Source organism: Mastigoproctus giganteus, chromosome 12 (genome assembly GCF_048544385.1).
Source record: "Mastigoproctus giganteus isolate SK-2022 chromosome 12, ASM4854438v1, whole genome shotgun sequence".
Taxonomy (NCBI): domain Eukaryota; kingdom Metazoa; phylum Arthropoda; class Arachnida; order Uropygi; family Thelyphonidae; genus Mastigoproctus; species Mastigoproctus giganteus.
Window position 1 is genome coordinate 146,448,412 of NC_143586.1, and position 24,286 is coordinate 146,472,697.

The following is a 24,286-nucleotide window of genomic DNA, read 5'->3' on the forward strand; positions in this document are numbered from 1 at the left end:
AAGAGATGGTGGAGAAACGTCGCCAACATCTGCACTTCCTACAAGATTACCTTAGGAAGTTGCTGATGTTGATCTTATAGTAGCAGACGACGTCTGTTGAAAAAAAGAAAATTATTTCCAGTGCGCCGCGTACCAGGTTCTAGTTAGGCGCAGTAGCACATGCGCGTAAAGCAGCTGCTCTCTGTCCGTTCACCCGCCCGCATGTAATGACCAATCTTAGTGGATGGAATTTCATTAAATTTTATATTTGGCCGTTTTAGAAATAATTGTCAAGCCATTCCTAATTTCATCAAAATCGGACTAGAAATGCGATAATTATTATTTGTCCGTCCGCATGTAATAACTCTTCTCCTAATAGACGGATTTTCATTAAAATTTTGTATTTTGCTCTTTTAGAATGGCATTAGTTCAAGGTGTATTAGATTCCATACTTCGTTAAAGCCAACACCTTTGAACTCCAAGGATGAGAATCGAACTCTTTATTAAAACTTTATTTACACTACTTTTTTTTAAACCTTTTTTTCCTGTACTTCTCCTCATTCGTTCAGTCTGTCGCGGTCCATCGTCCCACTGTCATATTATAATTGCTTACTGTTCGCTGCCGAGTAAACTTTCAGTCATGAAATCAGAATGCCACTACAATGCCTCCCTCGTGACTGCACGCCGCCCCCCGACTGTCTGCTGCGTGTCATGGAACAGGACTTCCTTCCGACACGTGCGTAGTTCATGTGTCGCGATCAGCTTTCCTCTTCGCTTCCGCATCCCTGTCGTAGAACTACGCACCACCGCGGAGATCTTGAGAGCGAGAGAGAGAGAGAGAGAGAGATACTAATGAACACTGTCAGTTTTGCTGCGCCACCTATCGGCAGAAAGCACGCTGGTTCTACCGTGAACTACACCTTTCCGTGCGGTGCGTCGTTTAAACCACACGGATCACGTGATCAAGTGTACTGAGCGACCGCCAGGAGGCTGAACGCGAGCCGAGGAGGGAAGAAGAGGAGAAAGCCACTTATGGTGCGCGAGTGTGATCCTTGTTGTTGTTGTGCTGCTGATGCATTCTCCCCCATCCTTTGGTGTTTATTTCGGTGGTGAAAAGGCTTAGTAGCGATTCGCACGCAGCGTCGGCAGGAACTGTTTTCCAGCAGAAGGTAAGATTTTCTTACTTTTATCTTCTCCTCATCGCAGGTATTCTTGCGTCGCCGCTTCTTACTGGCACGAGGCTTAGCGAGCGAACGCTGGCTAGCGGAACTCGAAGCAATAGAAGCATCCATCCATCCCATTTGTTGCATGCAACGTTCGATGCTGCGTGCGTTTTTTTTTTCTCTCTCTCTCCCGTCATCTTAAATACGTGAATGGCGTGCTTTGTGTTGGTCGAAGAACAGTCGCAATGTTCTCATTGGAGACCTCCCTAACGGCGTTTGAATCGAGTCCTTGAACCACGTTGGCGTGTCGGATGCTTTTAAGCGAAAATGGTTTGTGGAATACGTGGATATGGTGGAATAGAAAGGCAGGAAACGCACATAGAGATTATACAGGGGTTATGTGGGCGGAAAGGTCAAATATAAAACGAGGTCTGATCTGCTTATGTCACCTTCGTGGTTAATGTACCCACATAAAGGCTTGGAACAATCCAAAGGGGTTATAAACAGATGAGAAAATGTATGTAAAATATCGCGTTCGGAGTATTTTATAAACTCTATTTTAATACGTTGCACACGGCGCTATTTGAACTTTGTAATTGTCTTTTCCGGTATCCGTAATGTTTATGGACTTGCGAAACTGTTGAAGTTGTCTTTTGATTGATTGAGAGAACAACTACTGTTCCGGCGTTTATCGCTGAGGCATTTTAAGTGGTATTCAATTCTCTAAAATATCAAAGATGCTGCTAATGGTTTCAATGCTGGATCTTTCTTTGAAAGAACGTATGCTGAAGATATCGATAATTCTGGATGGAGGATCAAACAGTAAATAATCCATACATCTGTCTTAAATGAGATTGTGGATTAAAGCAACAAATGTAAACCTTCTGCTTAAGGGCATCTTTATTAACCGGCATCTTCTGCAAGGCAATGTTTTAAACTGGAGGGATTTTAATTTAAACGATCCCTCCAGTCGACCAAATCTACTTCGTCGCTATTCATTAAGTTCTCCAACTGAAATCTTGCATTTAGTTTGTACGCGTAAGGGTTAGTCAATTCTAAGATAATTCCAATAAATTATTCCGAAATAATTAACTATGGCCTTCTCGGAATGAGCACAGTTTGAAGAATCCAAAACAAAACACGAAGGAATCCTGTGAGGAGAAAGAGGCATTTCATTTGTAAGTAGCATCGTAATTAACCAAGGTCTGTTCTTAGATCGTGCCTTTAGATGCTGTCCAGATGCAACCTGAAAGACACTGACTCCAAGCGGCCCACATAAATCAGAAGCGGTAAATTAGCTACATATCAGAAGAAGACTGTGTAACCCTCAGTAATTCTCAACACCCGGATTGCTGACCCCTCGTTATACGTTCTTTCATGCAGAGCATGGGTTGGCATCTGGAGTGTCTGCGGTATGCCCATAACGTGGTAATAAACTACGTCTTCGTTGTTCGTATGTCGGCCCAGGTCTGTACAGCTGACTCCCATCTATAAATAATTCTGCATTTTCTTTTATAACCAGTTTAAGTGTTTTTCTTGGATGAGGGACACTACCATAGTTATATATACGCAAACACATAGTATATAAATATGTAGAATGGTCCATTAGACTCGGTAACCATATCTATGATAAATAACGTTGGCCATGAGGGACGAAAAAGATTGCTTATTAGTCGTTGGTAAAATTAGCCCTTTGTTGTTTTGATAATCTTGATTGCGTGTCTTAAGCTGAGTTATGAGCACCATAAACTATTTTTCTACGTAGGAAAACAAATGTTTGGAACATGGAATGAGTCCATATGATGAACGATATTGTTATCTCCCAATTTTTGCGTACCTGCTATGTTCGATTCACAGAAATAAGAGCTCCGATACTCACTATGAATGGTGATGTATTCGAAGTGTTTTGCTTTGTTGATGAAACATTTTTACAGTCGACAGTATAATTATGGCTATCGTTCCTTTTGGGTTTCCGTTCAACGGAATCAAATTAACAACAATCCTTTTGTGTCCCAGAAAATTGAAACCAGCACTTTTCCAGCTTGATGGCTCGTTTCATTACGAGTCACTAAATGGGATAAAAGGCTTTCTGGATTAGCGAGATTTAATTTTAAATTCTCTTTCGATGGCTCAGCCTTATGTTTGCTTTAAATTGGAAGGTTTCTGAAGAACCATCATGCATAAACTTTACACATTCCAAAATTCTTGTGTATTATTGTTAAAATGCTTCCATGGGAAATTACAAGTCCCTTTTCAAGTAAAAACACTTAAGTCCTGTTTTCTAATTTTTTTCTTTAACTATGATAATTACTTCAATTGACTGACCAGATCTTGGATAATCCTGTTTTGATGACCATCTTGCAACGGTACCATAACTGAGTGATACTTCCTATACATAATTACTGCCGAACAAAAAAAAAAAAATAATCTGTGAAAAGTATGAACTTCAAATATACAAAATAAGTGTAAATTGTGGGGGAAATATACATAGGCGAGATGACAAGAAGACTTAAAACGCGATTTCAAGATTTCAGATGAATACAAAAAAACATGCAGCCAAATGAAACGCTAAAGAATCAGAACTGGTGTGAATAGTCATTCCTGAACCGACTACTTCAACTACATACATTTTAAGGTATTTTGTAACTTTTATCTTTATAGTTAATTTTATACGTTCAAATTTTTCCACTCTCTTAAATAAGAGTATAGTTTTCTTTCTGGGTTTAAAGGGTGATTGAATACTCAGATGGTCTCTGAAATGTATCTTCCAACATCCCATTGGGTCTTAACAAGATATGTGATGATTTAATCGCCACAAGCTTATATTTCTGAGATGTGGAAAGATACTACTTCAAAGGAGAGCAACAGTCTTTAATGTGGTGTCACTTTTAACAGTCTTAGCCAGTGTGTAATACTTGAAAGTGTTAAGGAGAAATGCAACGGAAGTAACAGGCCTGTCCACAGTGTCAAAATGTGATGCGAACGTTCTATTGATTCCTTGCTAACAGTCTCGTTGGTGGTGAAGATCGTTTGGTCGTAGCCATTAGTGAGTTCAGAGATGCTGTCATTTTGAGGAAAAACCGGACGTTAGTAGGTTGAAGTTGGTATTCTCGTGTGCGTGTGTTCTTGTTATTTCTTCGCTAAACGAGATCTTGCTGACAGAAATGGGACAGAGAGAAGGATTTGGTTTCGCTGATGAGCATCGAAGGATGGTTGATTCGCGACACATCCGAGCGTAAGGAATGTGACGCGAGCTTTTCTTTTTCTCGTTTATGTACCTGAGAAAACAAATGGAGAAAACTTCTTTCTCCAACGTAAACCAACACCTAGAAGAAAAATTCCTGGCACAGAAATCGCGATCCCAGACGACTCATAATGATCGCAGCAGTGAGTAAAAGCAGTTTATCTTTCCGAAATTCTTTTAAGTATGGTGGCGAAGGGTTAGCAATAGCAAATTACAAAAATCTACTCCAATGACCAATTCCAACATTCCTATAATTCTTTCCATGTGAGCATTAGGGCCTGAGAAAATTGCCCCATAACTCAATGGAACCGTGCTAATTGTTAAGAACGAACCAACCATTACCGCCCGCGTGGATAGTTCGTCTTTAATTATTCCCAGTTTAACATATACATTCGCTTGTTCCTTTCTGTTGTTTCTGCTTAATTATCCTTCGAGTATCTGCTATTAATCAATGAAAGTATCTGTGTGTTCGACAGCCGTGGTCATTCTCTCTTGTCTGTTCCACTTCAGTCGCATTGCCTAATTACACCTGAAAGACACTTGTGCGTGGCAGTCTCGTAGATTATCTACAATATATACAGTAACAATCCATTGGGTTCTTTCATTCTAATGGTTGCCAAATATTTCTAAAAAGAAACTAACTTTGACTAATGAAAACGTGGAATGCAGCAGGAATCTTTTGCTTTTTAACAGAGCGGAATTCAAAAGAAATTATTTGGAAGATTTTTTTCGCCCTTTCTTTTAAGGCGTTGTGTTCATAGACGTACTCAAAGGAGTCCCGAGCTAACATCCTTGTCCATACTATTGAATTTAATATTTTATTAATTATTACAACAAGCAGCATCCTTTAAATAAATGTTTGTATGCGAAAAAATGTTTTGCCCATTTGGACTTTAACTGAAACTTTTTTCCGAAAATCTAATGGATTTTTAGATGCTACCCTGCAATTGTAAGTGGTTTTCAATGAATATGTCTGTCAGTTTGTTTTATTTATTTATTTATTTATTTTCGAAAACAGATATGCGTGCGCACATTGTCTAGCGTAACTTGCTTCGATAAAGACATCGAGAATAGTCTTCAGTTATTTCACTTTACTAAATGGTGACTCATCAACCGGTCCATGAATCATTCTGCGTGATGGCAGAAGGTTTACTGGAACAGAGCTCCGGAAAACCCTCTTCCATCACGCAGTACGATTGATGTATTTTGAGATTATGATGGACAAAACGGTGTTTACAGGCCGCCTGTTAGATAGTCCACCCGACCGAACCCATTGGTAAAACTCTAGGAGGCTTCTAGATCAGCTAGTGTATAATCTCGCTGCCTGTACTCCTCCAGGCAATGACTGGAGGAAGTCCCAGTACTGTATGCCGCAAGGGGCGCATTGTGGAGACCACATAATGCCAAGCAGCTGCGTATATTCTTACTGTGTGTATGCCATGTCCAAAAAATTTAATTAAGTCATATAGCATGTCCCCCCCCCACACATTTTCTTACCACTGAATACGTCATGAATTGTCAAACTAATAGAACAAACTTATCTGAGGAAAGATCTAAACCTCTCAAACACTTCCTCGTTCATTTCATAAATATACGTTGTCTCAGCTCTAATCTCAGTGATGTCCGTTTCCACTTAGTCTGCAAAAACCTATGTACTTTTTCTGACAGAATCCCAATTATCGGTTGATTCAACCACTGCTGATCTCAATTGTCCAAATTATTCGCTGTATAATTCATTTCGATTCAAAGGTGGTGCTTGCGCAAATATCCGTTAAGATATTCCCTGCGAGAGACTTTAATTTAGAATCTTCCGTTTTCGATCATTTCTGGCTTAAACTATGTTTATCTGGTGCCTCTATCGTTATCCCAACTCCACTAATCACTTGGAACTTTTGACTGCCTCTCTCTGAAACTTGACTTTCTCCAGTCCAACGTTCCTAACAGTGAGGTAATTTTCCTTGGTGATTTTAATGTTCACTACTCCAGTGGCTGTTTTCTGTTCACAAAGACTCAGCTGGCCGAGATGCTGATGCTTCCGTAATTGCTGATGAAATCGCCCAGATTGTTCATTTACCTACCAGAATACAAGATAATCCTAATCACGCAGTCAATACCCTTGATCTTTTTCTCCGAAACAACCCTTCTGAGAACACACGATCGAGGTAAATTGTCCTCTAGGTACTTCAGATCACAACATGGCAATGGTTTCTATTCCAGCGGAGCCTTTCTATCGTGGCCATTAACAACATCGTGTTGTTTGGCATTACAAGAATGCAAAATGGAATGATCTGCGAGATTTTTTTATTCTTTGCCTTGGTCGGATTACTGTTTCAAATCTTCTGATATCAACGTTTGCTCAGATCGTGTCAGTGAAATCATTAAATGGATGGAACCCTTTCTTCCACACTCCACCTTAAAATCTCGTCTTTTATTAAACCTTGGTTTTCCAATAAATGTGCTAAGGCTGTCCAATAGAAGAATGTTGCATATCGCAAATGGCTTGTTTACAAATCTCCTGGTTTATTTTCTGCCTACACCAAATCTTCCAACAATTGTAAATCAATTATTGATCAGTCCAAACTTGATTTCGAACAGGAAAACTTTTTTTTTTTTTTTCCCCAAATGATAGCCGAACAGTTTTTTTTTATTTGGTAGTTGTTGGCGCATCGGCGTCTGTGGTCATAATGCACCTCCCAAGGTTTTTGCAGTACTTTGATCCAAGCCAGAGGCGGGATTCGAACCCGCTACCTTTGGTTTGCTAGGCAGGCACTTTACCCACCCGGCTAGTCCGGTCGGCATCATTCTGGTCTCTTGCTAAAGCTACTACACGGAACTTTTGTCCATCTCTGTTCCAAACTCCGTCAAAACCAGATAGTTCTGTTACCATTTTAACCAAAGATAAAGCTGACCTGCTAGCACCGTATTTTACTTCCAACTCGTGTATTGATCTTGGTAAACCACCTTTCAATTCCCAGTACACTTCATTCAATGCCTCCTATGGTCTTCCTTCAAAAGGATGTCAAAAGGATTTTGAATTTTGATGCTAAGAAAGCTCCAGGTCCTGTTAGTATTTTTGCACTTGTTCTCAAACCTGTGCTTCTGAACTTACTCCTGTTTTGTGCCGCCTTCTTTCACTTCTGTTTTTCTCTTCTGTTTTTCCTTCTGCTTGGAAATTTGCTCACATCCAGCCAGTTCCTAAAAAGGGTGGAAAATCCCTCCCACTTCTCTTTCTAAATTAATGGAGAAATCAATTAACCGCCAACACTTTAAACTATCTAGAAAACTTCGATCTGATCAATGATAGCCAATATGGATTCCGCTGGTGGTTTTCTGGCTTATGTTACCCATCTATGAAAAAATCAATAGAAAAGTTTGAAAGTTGCTCTTCACATTTAAAAATGTGTTGTTCCTTTTTAGCATAATTCTTCTAAATAAGATTCTATTTTATCGTTTGCCAATTTTGTAATTGTATATTCAGTGTTCTCTCTGACTGCTCACTGCGGGTGATGGTATGTCTGTCTTGTAACTTCTACACTTGTACTGAATCTTAAGAAATATCAAATGTTTCCCAAGATTCAGTTCTTTCTCTCATTCTTTTGCTTCTGTATATTATTGACTTTCTACTGCATGAAAATCCTATCCACAGTTTTGCTGACCATAGCACATATTGTATTCTACCTTCCAGTTTGAGAAACCTTGTCTTACATGAACAGTTTCAACTTCTCAAATATCCGCCACCAATTCCTTAAATGCTGATACTTCAATTTCAGGGGAGGGAAGCATATATCTCTATTGAGAATTTATATCTCCTCAATAGAGATAATTGAGGATTGTCTATCCGTGAATTTAGCTTCTAAGTTTAAACGGTTCTAGAAGTCATGGTTTATAATCACTATAAACCTGTCATAGTACAAAAGAAACCAGTTCTTGAAAGGACAGGATGATGGTGAGGGTGATTATTTTTAAATCGTGAGAAGAATATAATGGGCGACCATCTGGGTGGTGTAATGTCAGGAAGAGAATGATTGGGAAAATGTGTTAGTTGCAGTATGTTTTGTTCTTCTTTAAAATATCACACTAAAGACTATTACAAACTTTCTGAAAATTTCTTTTGTGTGCAAAGAAATTTCCAATTAGAGGCCTGTCAACAGGCCTGTTTTGAAAATGATCTATAAAAAAGGGGAATTCAATTGTCAAGACTAAGTTAGTTTTAATACCATTAGACATTAACGATCCTCTGACACTTTCGACTAAAATCGAAGGGTAATTTCGGAAAGTTATTTCAGCTCTATAGTTTTTTGTTCTCTTATGGCAAATTGTACCAGATGGAATTCTGTATATTTATTCATTACGGATGTTTGGTTAGATTACCTTCTGGAGACCTAGAATGGCATTTAATCCTGTTGATAGAATCGTCGCCCGCCCCATAATGGGTGGAAAAGACCAGAGTTCGAATTTCATCAATGACTTGAGGAATTTTTATGGGTCTTCTTCACAAGGTTGCTGAATAGTTTTTTTTTTCCTCCTAGAAATTCGAATTTTTCCATCAGTAAAAACAACAAATCGACCAGAGAACACAATTTACAGGCAACTATAATCCTGTCCTCTTACGTCCCACAATTTGCTGGTTCAGTTGATTCTGCCGCATAGACGAGACTGTGGGATTGTTCTTTATGTGAACAAGAACGGCTGTACACCTTTCTGCAATTTACAGCACAAAACACTAACTTCAGCTACTTTGCACTGTTCCCAAAATAATCGGTTTTACTAGACACTGTCTGACCTAAGTCTGTTCAGTTTGCCTGTTATCATGCCCAATCGGAGCTTTAATGTCTGCTCGGTAGAGTTTTGCCAAACTTTGTACGAAATTCCTTGTGAACTTGCGTAGTCAATTTCGTTTTTTCTTTCAAGAAATTGCATTTTAAGATTTCTGGATCAGTGTACGCCGCCGTTTTTGAGGCGTTGAAATTGTTTTGGATTTACAGGGGCCTTTGTTAGTAGGGAGAAAGAAGTCGTTATTTCTCTTTACAAGGCCATGGTTAGACCGCATTTGGAATATTGTACTCAGTCGTGGAAAACCGCACCTAAACAATTACATAGAAATTCTAGTGTTCAAAGAACATAAACCAGATAGGTTAGTGATGAATGAAAAGCGATGCACATGTGAAGTGCTGCTAAGAAGGTGTGAAGTGCAAAGTTTGACAACTGAACATTTAAGGAAGATCTAATTATGGTGTATGAGGAACTGAAGGGATTGGGCAAAATGAATGAGGAAGGTCTGTTTTCCTTTGTTTGAGACAAGAAACAGGGGACACAAACTCATACGGATAACAGAACTGAATCTCATACAGTTCACCAAAGGGTAGCGGGCTGTCGAATATTGGAATAAGTTGTACCCCCAAGTTGTTGGTGAAGGTGGAGAGTTTGGCGAAGTTTTTAAAGTGAAATTGGATGATTATTTTATAGGAAAGAGAATGGTATGAAGCTTCGGTTGTGACAAAGGAACAGGATGCAAAAAATAATTTTGGTATCGTATACTTGGATTTAAGGAAAGCTTTCGATATTGTTGAACACCAGACTGACGTACAAATTGGGGCAGTGTGGCATTAAGGGAAAGTTACTGGATGAAGGGAAAGTTGAGTGCGAAAAGATTGGTTATCAATGGACACAGCTCTTCGTGAACTAATGTTATTAGTGGATTCCCACATGCTTGGGTTCTGAGCCCATTATTGTTTTTTGTATTTATTAATGAGGGTCTATCAGAATGTTTAAGTCTTTCAGATGGTACAAAGGTTGGCACGGTGGTAATGACAGTAAAGAAGGAATTCTGCTGCAACAGGATCTTGTAAAGTTGATGAGATGGGCTGAGAGGTGGCAACGGAAGTTTAACATTGAGAAATGCAAAGTATTGCATATGGCTAGTAGCAATCCCTCAGTAGCGTATTGATTGTGTGGTATTACACTCAAGTAGGCAGTGGAAAGTGAAAAGGACGAAGAATTGTGCAGTCCAATATGAAGTTTTCTAGCCAGTGCAGACACTGTCAGACAGCTCACGGAGTTTTGTCAATGATATGCAGGAATTTTGCTAGTAGGCATAAGGTGGTGATTATCCAATTGTTCCTAAAATGAAGCCTCCAGACCTATATGCAGTACTCAAGATGTGGCCTGACCATTCACTTGTACAGTGTAGAGCCGCTTTAACGGTTACAGAAAAGGCCAACGAGATTGGCGAGGGGAACAAAGGGGGGTACTCTTATCAAGAAATGCTTTAGTTCTGCAAATTAGCAGTAGTAATAGCGGCACATCAATCAGTCAAAAAAAAAAGTACACTTCACCCATTCACACCCTCTAAGAATTTGTCTATTTCTTCCTTGAATTTATTCAAACCATCCACTTCCACAACATGTGGAAGTCTGTTCTAACAATCGCCCTCTGGCTGAAGGCAAACTTCCTCACATCAACCCTGCAACCACCCTTCCTGAACTTCAATTTATGTCCCCTCGTGTGAATTGAGACTGAATGCCAATGACATTCAGCTTACTCAATAAAGGCCATAAACACTTTAATCAGATCACCCTGCAAGTGCCTAAATTCCAAACGCTGACATTTTCAGAACTGAAGCTCTTCCTAGGTAAGAGCACCCTTATGTTCCTTTCAGAAATCTGGTTGCCTTTCTCTGCACCTGGTCCAGCAGATCAACATCCCTCCTGGAGTGAGGTCTTCAGACCTGTATACAATACTGAAGATGCAGCCTAACCATGGCCTTGTACAAAAGGATAATCACCTTCTTAGCAAAATTTCTGTATATCATTGACAAAACCCCATGGGCTGTCCTGGCAGTATTTTTGCATTGCTCAGAGAACTTCATATCTGACTGCACAATTTACCCTCAGGTCTTTTCCGTTTCATATGCAAATTTTGATATTAATCGTAATATACCTTCATGGATATCATTAATAAATACTGAAAACAAGTCCAGCGCTGAACTCTGGAGAACTCCAATGCTAATATTAATTCATGAGGAGCAATGTTCATTAATAAATAACCAGTCTGTTTTCTTCCACTTAACATCCCTTTATCCATAGGAGTAGCTTGACCTTAGTACCGCATCGTTTCATCTTGTACAGCAGTATTTTATGTGCAACAGTGTCAAAATCCTTTCTGAAATCAAAGTATATGATATCAAAATTATTTTTTGCATCCAGTTCCTTGGTCACAGCATCATCATAGTAACCTATCAGATTGGTTAGACAAGAGCGCCCTTGAACAAATCCATGCTGTGACCACAGTATTATGGCCTATCCGTCCAGATGGTCCTGCATTACTTCTTTAACCAATGACTCAATTATTTTCCCTGGAACAGATGTTAAGGTAACTGGTCTGTAACTACTCATGACAACTTTTGATCCCTTTTATAAATTGTGGATACAATTTATAAAAGGGATCTTTTATGAATTGTAAAATTTATAAAAGCACCTCTCCAGTCCATACGGACCTCCTCTGAATCCAAAGATGCTCTCATAATTATGGCTAAAGGTTTGCTTCCCTCCTTTGCTGCATTCCTTATGATTGGAAAAATCCAGTTCACCCCAGGTGCCTTTTTGTATGTTCAGCTTCAACAATTTTTCTTCCAGTTTCCTTTCAGTTATGACACAGTCATTTAGTTCCCCAATGGAGTTTGATAAACTTCTGGTATTCCCTCCCATAAAGAATTCCTCATGTGTGAAGCAGCTTAAGCATAGCCATCAACGCTTAATCCATTGGCATCAGGTGGCCAAATGTGATTCAACCCCTTCCTTCTACTGTTAGTATAATCATACAAGTCTTTGTGACCTTTCTTCGCAAGAGACTTCTCATATTCTGCCTTAGCTTGCCGAATCTCCTTTGTGACTTGTATGTAGGCTTCTCTATCACTTGATAATCTATATGCATCCTATGCACGTTTTTCTCTGCCACATTTCTGAATGGTTCATCTGACATCGATTTATGTCTAAACCTTGAATAGTATTTCTTCGTCGGTATGTAAAGCCCAGTAGCTTCTTTGATTATTTCCCATTTAGAATTTGCTGTTGGTCCCACTGCACGCAATTTAAAAACACTGTCTTACGAAAGCAAAAGCCTTTCCATTGAGCAATTCAAGCAGTTGAATTGCCCAATGCTTGAATTTGCAATTCAAGCAGTTGGTTGCTGGAACAAACTTCCATCTGTTGTTGTGGAAGTTTATAGCTTAAATAAATTCAAGGAATAATTAGACAACCCTTTGGAGGGAATGGATAGAAAAAGTTCGTTTACTTGCATCATTTGGCCTCACTAATACTGAAATTAGTATTTAAAATTCTTTTGAAAGATATGTGATTGTATCCACTTAACACTTTCGCTGGGGGATTTTCCAACAGCGTTTTTCATCCGCGATAGATAACCAGGAGATTGAGTCTGTCTGTAAATGACAGGGCAGAAACAATTTTTGGGTTTTCTTCTTACTGCAACTCAATCAGACCCCTGTGAAGGTTTCTTGACAAAAAAATCATCAGGTTTTTCTTCTCTAAAATTGGATGAAGTTCTAAAAATAAGAATGGTTTTCTCTCCAATGGATGAAAATCCGACAACGTATATAAATTCAGAAAGCAGCGAACGTCTTAAATATAAGAAGTCTTGATGTTACAAATCTGGACATCATAATCCTTGTCGAGTTCTGCGAACATCAAATTAGAGATATTTTACTGTCACTTGATAAATATTCGTCCATCGTGCATTGCAATATTTTTTGTTGTTTCCCATGGCTTACTCAATTGATTGTTGGAGACCAGTGGAAATGGGATCACCAAAAATAAATTTTTCGGAAGTAGTAGTGGATTGCGCACTCACTTAAATAATGTTAATGTACACAAGTTGGCAAAAGTAGTTTCGTACGTAGCTAGATGCAAAGGTAGGATATACGGAGTGCTAATTTTCAAATGCCCCCTGTGACTAATCTGGAGAGGGGGAAAAATCCAATTTTGTGCTCTCGCCTGTACTTATTCGTTTGCTTATGAAATTTAGTGCTACCTTCCTTGCTGCTTCAATTTCCTGCCCGCTCATTTCCAAAAATATACATTGTCTATTCAGGGAACATTTATTTCCATCTCTTCCTCCCGTCCTTTTTTATTTTTGGGTTTTTCTCTTTCTTCATCATTTTTACGGCTTGCCATTTCCTCTCATAAAATAAGTGACAACTTCATGTGTTCAACTCGCTGCTGGAAGTCTTTTTATCAATTACCATTTCCATAACTTTAGACGTGTCCATAGACGATCGATAATAATGTCATCCAGAAGCTTTTCTCAAGCCCGACTCGGATGTGTGAGGTATTAAGGTGGTCCAGCATGAACGAGCGCGTGTTGTCGGTAATAGCTTCATTTCTTCCGCTCAGGTGTAACAACTGCTTTCCGCTATCATTATCTTAGTCTTTCTGTTCGTACTTGTCTAACAACCCCCCTTGCATCCCATTTAGAATTACGCAGTAACGACACGGAGTTCCTCTTTTTTTTTTTCATCTCCATAATGTGCGACCCAAGTTATGACTTTTTTTTTTGTTTTGTTGTAGGAGGAGTCTAAGGAATTAAGGTCAGAAATTCAGTATGTGGAAATCGCTTTTATCGTTTTGTATCGTGTTATACATGACTACAATTATCTTGTAATCGTGCGGGCATGCATAAAAAAAAACCCTACTTTTTATATCCCTCACTTTTTACAACCCTTATACGCAACCCGCATAAAATTTAACAGAAAATAACCTGGGCTGTACGTGTCTCCCTTTGAGGTGATTTTGAGAGCAATTTATTCTTCCAAATCGGGCTGAATATTTGAAAAGAAACACTGGTTCATTGCGAAGGGAAAAATCATTCTTTTTTTTTCCCCCCCATTCATTGTGACAATGTTCATGTTCCTATGAAGTTTTCGTTTTAGCGCTACCAATGTTGTAGTCAGCTGGCTTAGCATCATTATTGCAATACAAGGAAACTGTAAGTAGAGTATTGATTTTTCTCTCGAAAGCATTTTTCTTTTTCTGTACCTCTCAGGGAAGGTTTCGTTTTATTCGGTACTTCGTTACAAGAATCTTTCGTTGCTACTGAGGGACTTCAATTATTGTAAATGTTGGACTGCTTAATTAATAATCCTACTTAAAGGTATAAAACATTACACTGTAAATGTAAGGGTACAAAAGTGAAATCCCTGAATATTCTGTTATTCGGACATACGGGAAATTTGGGTATTCGTAGAATTATATCCGTGTCCCGCTTTACGAAGTTCGGCCACGAGGCATCTGCGTTATGTTCTAAGTCAAATTTGGGGGATGAAAAACCCAGGAAAGTTTTTACTTAACGTTGGTTAAGCGTTTTATGCGGTTCCATCGCAAATTCGGTTGTAAGGGAATGTCGTTTAGAGATCCCATGGATTTAGTATTGGCGATGGCCACATGGTTCAAGGAGGCCTATGGCTTATGCTGCACCAGCCAACTTATGCATTTCCCTCCTTCTGTAGGTAACTATCCAGCTGACCTTTCTTTGCATTTCCCGAAACTGTCAACCTCTACCACCCCTGTAGGTAACTTATTCCAGTAATTTAACTCGGTGGTAAAACTTCCTGTCTAATGATCTTAACATCTCTCACCGTAACCTGAAATTATGGCCCCGATTTTTAGAATCATTTATAACAGTGAAAATTTCATCCGTATTCATTTTACTTATGCATCTCAGAGCCTTAAACACCCCAATATCCTCTAAGGTGCCTAGTCTCCAAGCTCTGCAACTCACATATTCGAAGTCTTTCCTCATATGGATGCCCTTTTTCCGGTCTCACCAGACGAGTTACCCGTCTTTGGACCCTTTCAAGAAGCTCAATGTCTTTCTTAGGTGCAGCCTCCATATAAGTAAAACAGTCGCATATTCCTTTGCCATCCACGTTGATCAAATAATGAAATTATTTGGTCAATGTGGATTCATAAAATGGTTTGCTTCTTCTTTAGACAACTCGAATCCGACGTGAACTTTATTTACCGCATTGATATCATCCCCATTTAGAATTCGCTTTCCATAGGCTGGTTCCTACAATACAACGCTTAATTATCAAAATATAACATGAAACCAGTACTTGTAAGAAAACACAACAAATTATTAAAATTAATATAAGATCATCAATTAGTGTCTAAATAATTTAATAATCCGACAATTCCATAATTAAGGCATCACCAGAAATCCAATAATATTTAAAATAATATACAGAACAGCTTACTGTATACCTGGTCCCCTGAAATCTTTCTTAAATCTAAGAGATCAGTATCACCTTAATCCGTTTAATCTTTTGAGGTTACGTATTGAAAATGAAGAAAATTTATTAAGCCCCGATAACAGTTTTATTTATTTTGTATTTTTGCAACGCTTCCATTTTAATTACCAAGTGTACTTAAGAAATTTATTTTAAGAAATGCAAATACAACACTAGAAACGATCGCTAATCAATATTTTCTTGGTCTCGCATCGTGTTGTGTGCAGTCCAGACAAAGTAGAGTTAATATTTTTGTTCTGCAAGTCAAAGTTAGCACGCCATGTGTTTATCAACAGTTGCCCTATTTCAGTGACGGGTGAAATGTTTCTTGTGGAGACCTCAACATTAGCCGGCATATTTATAGTGACCCCTATTTCGAGTTAGTCATTATACTTAAGAATACTAGGGCAATGTTTTCTTAACTGAAGAAAATTGAAGATGGCGTTTTTTTCCTTGGACTTATTTCTCTCATATTGGACATTCCAGTGTCGTGCAAGATTATATAACCACTACATAAAGTGGTCCTAGTAAATACTGAATCACTTTTCGCATTGATGGCCTCTGGCGTCTAAATGTAGTCACTTCCATGTCAACATTGGCCTGTAGGGGGAGATATGGTTTACTGCAGACTTCACCACAGCGATTGATAAGAGCAACAGCAGTATAAGATGTTGTGTATTAAGGTCCAAGTTCGGATAAAAGGTTATTCATGGCCTACATGGAGGACTGAGTGCACTTAATGCTACTTAATACAACATTTCCTCCTTCCCCAGTTGGTGTCATCAATTAAACATCATTATAAGAATATTTATAGTATCCATTAATTTGAGAATTCTATTAAACCTTTTTTTTTTTAATAAGACGCCCTTGCACGATATAATTAAGACTATCAAAATCTCTGTAGTCAGCGTAGCTTCAAATATCTTTCACACAGCGTACATGAATTTTTCAATACTTTTTGCAGTCCTACTATGCAGTACCCATCATGCCTCTAAAAATTTATTGGAGATTTATGCGCCACCTGCGAACAGTTCGTCGTCACTTGGTGGGGAAATGAGGGAGGAAGAATGGCAAAGTAAAAGAAAGTTTTCTGGAATTGCAGCCATTATCAGAAAACTACCTCCTTGTTTCATATAATGAGGTGAAAATACCTGTTTATCTCGCTTGTTAGTTAGTTATAAATGATAAATTATTATTGGCGTATTAAAGCACCGGAAATTAAAGTCAAAGGAGATGACAAATTACCGAATCATTCTCCAAGTTGCGAACACCCAACTTACGACTATTGTTGATGAGTCTAAGGCTCCATATGATAAACAGTACAATGTTTTCAAGAAGGAACAGTCTTCCGATTATTTTTCTTAAAAAATACAAACGGAAAAATGCTGTCCATAGTTTATCTTACTATAATTTTATCAAAATTCGTACCAACCCTTGGCTAGATGCGGACCACAACGATCTTGCACATAAGTCCGACTTCAACTAATCTCCAAGGCGGATTTGTCGTTCAACAACGACACGGATTTGTTGTTCATGACATGCTTCTTAATTTGGAGGTAATGATGAAACATCAGGAAACCCTTCGTGATTTGCTTCAGTTTCAGATTGATTGATGCTTTTCAGTTCAAAAACATCAACTTCCTGCGTATTCATCCAATTTTTTTTAATTCGTTTCGACCGGAGTTGAGTATAAAACCATTCCAATGTTCATTACACCTTGTCAACTTATGTGGTACCTAGAGGAGAGCCTCCGAAAAGGATTAGAAGGAATAAATAAGGAACGTGTTGGATGCCCTTTCGTCATCACCTTCCTACCCTGGAACCAAAGACAGCGTAATTATGGAGTGAGTGATAACAATGGTAAAGAGGATTTTGTCTCCTCTTTCTCACGTTCTCTGCTTTCCGATAATAATCTATTACATAATCATGATTCTAGCAAAGGCGACCACGTGAGCGTGATTCCCGCGAGGTTTACTGGATGTCAGGCCATTCACGGTGGTTATTGGATATTTCGGAGAAAGGATTTTATTCCATTATAAATCTGTCTCGTGCGCACGTGTAGAAAGGTTGGGGATCCTTTATTCTGCTATCTTTGTGGCTATAGGGACTAGAGAAAGGTATGTGAGAGGGTAATAAAGACGACAGAAGGCAATGGAGGTCAGCGAATATGACATGGCTGCAATGTAAACATCAATGGCTGTAGCGATGAAATTGTTATGATTACTACAGGAATGGTACTGGAATTACTGCTGTACAATTTTTATCAAGTCGTAGCAAGATTACTTCTTTTTTTAATGGGATGGTGGTACGAGTAGTGTGACACTGTTCTTTGTACATGCTAGGTGGAATAAGTGTACATGATTATTGATATTTTTAATAAATTTTCAAATTTTTAGAATAATATCTTCAATATTCTGCGTGTTACCTTAAAGTTCATAATTATATAAGTCAAATAATACAAAAATAATGACGCTGAACGCATCATTATGATGATTGATCAACGTTTGATGCTGTATCAAAATTTGCATCTTAGGTAAGTTAGTCTTCCAGCTGTCATTATGATTCGAATCGCTGTTGGCACAATGTGGATTTGACTTGATTTCGTGCTGTCTTAGTCATCTTAAAAAAGCAAACAGCAAATGAGAGCTGAAATTCGTATCCCACTCCACCAACACCCAATTAAATGATTTAACATAATGGTGCTCCAAGGCTGTTCCATTTAAGAAACTGGCCACAATTAAAAGGAGTGGGCGGGACATAAGAAGGGATGTAATCTAGTCCGCAAAACGTTTAAACCTATTGCAATATATGTGAATTAATGTTGTTATTTTTTTCATTTAGAGGTTTATTTAATGCCATTAACCAATTTCTTGAATCTTATTGGAGATGAATCCAGGAGTGAAATTTTCAGGTTTTATTTATTTGAGATGCTTATGTTTTATTAAACAACTTTCTATTTATTTATTTTTTGTCTGGAACATGGTGATTCTGAATTCCTACATCGTGATGTTTTTTTGAAGAAAGCTTCATAATTATGTAGTATGTACTAAACGTTTATCTCGCAGGCGTAATGCCACTTATTTCGTGTAATGAAAAGGCATTTCTACCGCCTTGCTAAATGCAAATTTATTCAAAACTCTCTACAAATAAAAAAAATGTTTTTCATTTTTATGCATAAGAAAAATGAACCCTCCTTTCTCATTTAATATTTACTGTATAAAATTTTTGATATTTGCTACTACTGCAATACAAATTATAAGATATTCATTACTCTTTAGCAATTAAAAAAATACTTCCGTTGCAATATTGGACGAAGGAATTAATACGTCCTTCGGATAATAGATATTTCAGAGAAAGGATTTCATTCCATTATAAATCTGTCTTGTGCGCACTTGTAGAAAGGTCGGGATCCTTTATTCTACTATATTTGTGGCTATAGGGATTAGAGAAAGATAATTGGACAATGATCATTACTTCCGTTGCAATATTGGACGAAGGAATCAAAAAGAAACGTCTTGAATAGGACCAGAAATTTGTCTAGTGCGATTCTTTGATGTTTCTTCTTCAGGATTTCCAAACAACTATCCGGTAACCAACTTAAGAGATCTATAAAGTCTGTAAGGATGCACTCAGAATCCATCAAAGCTTCCCCTGAGAAAGATTTCCTTAGAGAATAAATTTTAAATATCGATCAGTTAATCTTATGGGCACCTCATTGGTTGCGATATGTATTCCTCAATTGTATTGTTCCCATAAGTCCATGGTTCAGGTTCACGTGGTAATTAGCTTTATTCAGTGTCCCCAGGCCTAGTAAATGAAGTCTTCACAGTTGACTGCTAGTGACATTCTGATTGTAGCATAGTCGAAAAAGAAAGTGGCCTCCTTTACGCATGGTTACTCCGTCTCAACGTTGCGAGAAACAGTTCTTTGATTGTAGTTTGAGTGACAGGACATTAAGAGTATAATTGCAGTTGATCACTGCTGTCTTGAACCAGCACCTTCTTAAAGTAAATGGTGGAAAGAAATAATAGTAGCTAATACTTGTTGCTACGATTTTGTTTCTAAATCGCAATCTCATTTGTTTATATGTGAGCAGATGGTTATATAAGACTACTTTCTTTCACTTCATGACTTGTGCTGGGACGAAAGATTATGCAAGTAAATCTATAATTGCAGAGAATAATGCAACCTCAGGATTTTTCAGTCTAAGAGTACTGACATGTGAGCATAAAGTAGATTGCTTTGATATACAAGAGAAAAATAATTCGCAAGCATGCAGTGTTTGCTCGGATCTGCTGATCGACACCGAAGTGCCGATGTTGGTATCTTTTGGCAATACTAAATCTTGAACAATTTACCAATGGGAACATGGATTTCAGCGAATTAATGGTACTGCTTCCCTGTTTTTAATTCTGATTTCATCCCTATTGAATCTTTTACTCACAGCGTGTCCGTAAATTATCTTTAATTTTAATCTTTATTCCTCAGAGCACTTTAAAGATACAGTCCGGAAATGCAGACCATCTTAAAAATCAACACAAAGTGTCGTGAAAAATTAAAGTTCAGTGTGAACACCAGCAGTATCAAACTGATATCTAACTTCTGCAATGCCTTTTTGGAGAATATCGGGGGCCGCTTTTTGTACGTGTCTCTGTCTTCAGCTCTTCTAGTGTCACATGCAACGGAGGGTCATAAATATAGTCTTCAATTCCATATGCATGCAATCTGCTAATCTTGTTTGGCACAGACTTTCCATGGAACCTCAGCGGCGGCATTCAGTGGGATCCCAAATCCTCTGATTAACAAGTTCATCCATGTACGACTACACTTCTTTAGAAGTGTAATCCTACCCAGATGTTGGTACATCAGATTTGAAATGTCTTCATGCAGCTGTGACGTTCACCAATCCAGTATTACGTCAAGATGGTTTCTCTTATTTTCGGCCCTGAAATGAAGAGCAGCTGAACTTTTCCTTCAATATTGCAGCAAAGACCTTGGGACTTCTGTTTGATGTTTATTTCGCTCATGGCAGTTTTTACTCTTTAATATTCAGAAATTGTGCCGAGCACTCGTCGCGACACATGAGATGTTGCATCATCAAAATGAAGACTTGAATTAATCGTGTCCCTGACCACGTCTTCGAAAAATTCCCAACAAGTCATATCGTTTCACTGTCGATTTTATTTACTGCAAAATATGTAGCCGATATCGAACGACTTATCAGTCATTTCGGGTATGTTAAATTTCCTATTAGCACAGATTTCTGCTGAGAAATGATTGTCTCCATGTTTTCAACGCGTTCTTCACTTCTTCGGGTCGAAGAACATGATGGATACCGTCCGTACTTTTGCCGAAACTGTTTGCGCTGTCAAAATAAATTTCGTTTGATGAAAAACTAATGCAAAAAGTTCTCTGGCCCAGACACCATTGCGCAGGCTGCAACCGAGGCGCCATTTTGAAACTTTAAATTGGTCTGTATAACTGATGTTTATTTATATATTTATTTATTTTGGAATCCTTTTTTATGAACAAGAGTTTTGATTTTATTTACGCACATATACTTGATATAATTTCGTATTTTTACCTTCGCGTAGATTGCTGTGTCCCATTATGTGAATGGTCGAATATCGATTGCTTTTTTTTTTTCTCTCCCCTTTATCCGTAACTCAGCGGGAACAGCTGTACTTGTGCCATCTTCTCAGCTCCGCCCTGTGACTGTGAGCCAGTAGTACCGCCTTTTGATGCCCATGTACCCAGCGGTGGTGTTGTAGGTTTTGTGAACAGAATTTCTTTTGAATTGCTTGGGGTTCTTTAACCAGTTACGCACTTAAGGCTAAGTGCGCAGCTTATGAGGCGTAGCTGGAGTTCCAAACTCTTGGGGTGAGTTGAGTCTTTTGCATGCCAATGAACATACGTAGAAATACATAACTAGCGGACTCTTTGTGGTAAGATTCTGGTGGAATACATTAAACGGAGAAAGAAATCGATCGTTTCTTGATATGCAATGAGAAGGAGAGCAACCTTCTTATGGAATTGAAGTAGAGTGGAGCAAAAAAGATAAGGGTCATTAACCTTTTTGTTCCGGGCATCCATTACCTGATATCTTTCTGAAGCGGCATCCGTTGTGTTTCTGCTCCCCCCCCCCCCCACACACCACGCTTTCTTTAACAAACTGAATTTACTTCGAGCTGAAGTTGCAATTTTCTTAACTGATTGAATACGATATGATCCTTTTAAAGGTGGCTTTTTTAATCGCCCCCCTCTGCCTGCTTAGGGAAAAAGTTATTTTCCCCATCTGTCTCTCACAAAGTCACGTACATGCTAGTTTTTAAAATTTTAAACCTAGTTCGGATCTGTATACCTTAATGAGGTAATTTTTCTGATATTCTATCCCTAAGTTTTGTTATTGTATAATTAAAATCAGTGCGTGTTTAGATTAGTGGCTCAGCATGTTTTCTACACCGAGAAAAATGGGGATAAGATTAAGTTACACACAGAAGGCATCAAAACTTAAGAATGCGGCACTCCATCCAGGAAATTTAAGTCTGTTGTTCTCCATATAACTGCAGTCACGAGGAAGTACAAGAGCTTCGAAGAAAACCTTAAGTCTTCGAGCTTGATGTAATCCTACCAATAAACAATGCTCATTTGTTAACGCCTACTTCAAACTGAAGTGTCAATTCGTATATTTCTGCCCAGCACTTCAGAGATGGATGAAAGTATGACGTTAACTGGAACGGGATGTACGGTGAATAGCTTTCAACCAGAAAAGAGAAAACAAAGATATTTCACGCTCACTGTGGGTAAATGTGGATAGCACTTGAAATACGGGTTTAAAAAAAAAAAAAAAAAAAAACAACAATCAGACATTGTCTAGCTAATTTGTCCTCATTTTTTCTTAGGTCTTTGCGTCCATTATAGCTCTGAAAATACTAAGGACGTTCAGCGACTTTATTAAGACACATGGCGAAGTTTCCGCTTCCATCAACGAATTTTTGTAGACTGTCTCTCTTCATCGGCCTCTTCAAACAGCCCGACTGTGATCCATCACAGTGACAGCAACTTCAATAGAGAACAAACAGCCTGTCAGAGTGTTTTAACTAACAATAGTTAACCTTTCATCCAGGAGATATCGCTCGATAACCCTGGAAATCGATTCCTTAACACAAGGGGCAACTTGGAGTCTGCTTTGAGTGGCGCGATGAGCAAAACGAAATTTACCGTAAGAATACAAGGATTCGTTTGGTAAGAACAACACGCGTCTGGATGTTTCCATCTCAGTAGCGCAGTGCTCTCAGTGGACTAACGAAATCATGTGGTTAGCGGCTTCCGGGTAGTAACCAGTGTCCTTCTACAGCGTAGTTTGCCCATTGACTATTCACCGAGAGCTGACAACGCACGTGCAAAAAATGCGAAGAACGAATAACCTATTTTAACTGGTAGCGTCTTTTGAATGCTTAGCCCGAAACAAGTAAAATCGATAAAGGCGTCGTTCAGTTGCGCACGTCGAGTCCCTCGTTGAAGGCTATTCACACAGGTGAACGGATAGCAAAGCAAATATTGAACTTGTATAAGAACTGTTAGCTGTTTTGAGTAACCACAAGAGAGAATTATTTTTTTTTTTAAATTCAAATGGAGTTTGTCTGAATTTACCTCTTTTTATTTTTTTCGATTACAGCAGATAAAAAAAAAAAAGATTTGAGACCTTCAAAGTTTGGAATGATAAAGTTCTCAATCAGCGGGAGAGAAATTAATGGTAAAAGAAATATTCTGAATTTTTTCAATAAGAAAACGATTGTGTAACGAATGTGTGCTCAGTTAATTAAAAAAAAAAAAAAAAAAAATAGCTGCCCAAGAAACTGTGGCCCTTAGAATAGGGCATTTGTTTGCTGTCTCTGAGGGCACTTAGAACTGCCGCGGTTACAAAGTTATTGAGAATGAGTCGCTGCCTCAAATAAGAGTTTCTTGTTAGCAGTTTTTCCATAAATTTCACCCCCTTTTTTTTTAAGTTTTCATTTGTTTCCAAGTTTATGAAACCTTGCATGCTTAGGGAACTGTAGGGGGTGTCCACTTGGGTATTATTTTTTAACACTAATTCTTCCTATGAATTATTAAAGTTTATAATTAGTACCTTTCGAAATAGGGCGCCATTATTGATTGATAGATGTTCAGATGATTCTCTTGGTATATGAAAAGAGGTCATACTACTTTTCGTTAGAAAATTGCTTGATGTTTAAATTTGTGATGAAAATTAATGTTAAGATGGTGCCATTATGATTAACGTACGAAGCCTGCTACCCCTTTCTTGGTTGTCTTTTACAGAACAGATCTGGTTATGCAGAATCGTATACCAGATCAGTCTTCATACTTTTACAGTTAAACGTTTATTTATCAGTACCCATTCCAGTGAAAGGCTACAGATTTGGATCCAGGAATGGAAATTATATTGGATAAGTGTTTTTCAAGAAAGCTAATAACCCTGGCACTACGGATTGTCTTAAAAAGAAGCAACTTTTTGAAGTTCTCGTTTGGAAACTACATATAAGATCTATCTAAATCTAATATCAATAGTTTGACTCATAATTCCGTCCAAGGATT

The 24,286-nt window shown here is 38.3% G+C and overlaps 1 protein-coding gene across 1 annotated transcript in view; it reads left to right on the top strand.

Moving 5' to 3' along the window:
- Positions 1 to 935: 935 nt before the first annotated feature.
- LOC150077489 (uncharacterized) overlaps positions 936 to 24,286 on the top strand; it is a 73,159-nt gene continuing 49,808 nt past the window's right edge. Inside the window, exon 1 of the mRNA XM_090386788.1 lies at positions 936 to 1,148. The gene's annotated coding sequence lies outside the window, so the exon portion shown is untranslated. The remainder of the gene's footprint in view (positions 1,149 to 24,286) is intronic.